The following is a 2446-nucleotide window of genomic DNA, read 5'->3' on the forward strand; positions in this document are numbered from 1 at the left end:
AGAGAAGAGAGAGAGAGTCTGCGAAACAGGAGAGAGGGATAGAGACAGAGAAGGAAAGAAGAGAGGGAAAGAGGCTGCGGAACAGGAGGAGAGAGGCACAGACACAGAGGATCAGAGGAAAAGAGAGAGGAAGAGAAGAGAGAGAGAGAGTCAGCGAAACAAGAGGAGAGAGGGATAGAGACAGAAGGAAAGAAGAGAGGGATAGAGGCACAGACACAGAGAAACAGAGGGAAAGAGAGAGAAAAAGAAGAGAGAGAGAGAGGCTGCGAAACAGGAGGAGAGAGGGACAGAGACAGAGAAACAGAGGAAAAGAGAGAGGAAGAGAAGAGAGAGAGAGAGTCTGCGAAACAGGAGGAGAGAGGGACAGAGACAGAGAAACAGAGGGAAAGAGAGAGGAAGAGAAGAGAGAGAGAGAGTCTGCGAAACAGGAGGAGAGAGAGACAGAGACAGAGAAACAGAGGGAAAGAGAGAGAAAAAGAAGAGAGGGAGAGAGTCTGCGAAACAGGAGGAGAGAGGGACAGACACAGAGAAACAGAGAGAAAAAGAGGGAGGAAGAGAAGAGAGAGAGAGAGTCTGCGAAACAGGAGGAGAGAGGCACAGGCACAGAGAAACAGAGGGAAAGAGAGAGGAAAAGAAGAGAGAGTCTGCGAAACAGGAGGAGAGAGGCACAGGCACAGAGAAACAGAGGGAAAGAGAGAGGAAAAGAAGAGAGAGAGAGTCTGCGAAACAGGAGGAGAGAGGCACTGGCACAGAGAAAGAGAGGGAAAGAGAGAGGAAGAGAGAAGAGAGAGTCAAAGCAGAAACAAGGAGGAGAGGTAATGAGACAGAAAGGAAAAAGAGAGAGGGATAGAGGCACAGACACAGAGGAAACAGAGGGAAAAGAGGGAAAGAAAGAGAGGGAGAGAGTCTGCAGAGAAACAGGAGGAGAGAGAGACAGAGACAGAGAAACAGAGGGAAAGAGAGAGAAAAAGAAGAGAGGGAGAGAGTCTGCGAAATAGGAGGAGAGAGGGACAGAGACAGAGAAACAGAGGGAAAGAGAGAGGGAGAGAGGCTGCGAAACAGGAGGAGAGGAGGCACAGACACAGAGAAACGGAGGGAAAGAGAGAGGAAGAGAAGAGAGAGAGAAAGTCAGCGAAACAGGAGGAGAGAGGGATAGAGACAGAAGGAAAGAAGAGAGGGATAGAGGCACAGACACAGAGAAACAGAGGGAAAGAGAGAGGAAAAGAAGAGAGGGAGAGAGGCTGCGAAACAGGAGAGAGGGATAGAGACAGAGAAGGAAAGAAGAGAGGGAAATGTGCTGCGAAACAGGAGGAGAGAGGCACAGACACAGAGGATCAGAGGAAAAGAGAGAGGAAGAGAAGAGAGAGAGAGAGTCAGCGAAACAAGAGGAGAGAGGGATAGAGACAGAAGGAAAGAAGAGAGGGATAGAGGCACAGACACAGAGAAACAGAGGGAAAGAGAGAGTAAAGGACGAGAGGGGAGGAGGCACAGACACAGAGAAACAGAGGGAAAGAGAGAGGAAGAGAAGAGGGGGAGAGAGGCTGCGAAACAGGAGGAGAGAGGGACAGAGACAGAAAAACAGAGGGAAAGAGAGAGGAAGAGAAGAGAAAGAGAGAGACTGCGAAACAGGAGGAGAGAGGCACAGACACAGAGAAACGGAGGAAAGAGAGGGGAAAGAAGAGAGAGAGAATCTGTGAAACAGGAGGAGGAGAGGGACAGAGACACAGAAACAGAGGAAAAGAGAGAGGAAGAGAAGAGAGAGAGAGAGTCTGCGAAACAGGAGGAGAGAGGGATAGAGACAGACAAGGAAAAGAAAGAGAGAGATAGAGACAGTGAAGAAGGAAAGAAGAGAGGGAGAGAGACAGAGAAGGAAAGAAGAGAGAGAGAGAGAGAGAGACTGACATACAGAGACGGGGAGCTGCAAAATAGTAGAAATTGAAAAGCATAGCGAGTCCCACACACACACACCAATAAGCATCCGCACGCACAGGCGGACGCACAGACAGTCGCACGGCGCCGAGAGAGCAAAACCCATCTCCTAGATTCAGCGACGGCGAGTTTGATGAATCAGACACACGCAAAAAAAGGCAACTAAACAAAACGAAAAGGGGAGGAGAGTAATACCGGAGAGAGGCTTTCAAGAGGGCGCTTAGTGGACGAGATGAAGCTGTGGGCAGACCTCTTGATTCTCCTCCTCTTCTCTTCTCGTCTTCTCCTCCTCCTCCTTCTTTCCCCCTCCGCTCTTATATCTTCCTTCTTTCTCATCATCCTTCCTTCTTTCCCCCTGCGCTCTTCTCTCTTCTTTCCTTCTCCTCCTCCTTCCTTCTTTCCCCCTCCGGTCTTCTCTCTCTTCCTTCTTTCTCCCTCCTCCTTCCTTCTTTCCCCCTCCCGCTCTTCTCTCTTCTTCGCTTCTTACTCCTCTCCTCCTTCTCCCCCACTCCCCTCT

Source organism: Penaeus vannamei, unplaced genomic scaffold, assembly GCF_042767895.1.
Source record: "Penaeus vannamei isolate JL-2024 unplaced genomic scaffold, ASM4276789v1 unanchor602, whole genome shotgun sequence".
In the NCBI taxonomy this organism is placed as follows: Eukaryota; Metazoa; Arthropoda; class Malacostraca; order Decapoda; family Penaeidae; genus Penaeus; species Penaeus vannamei.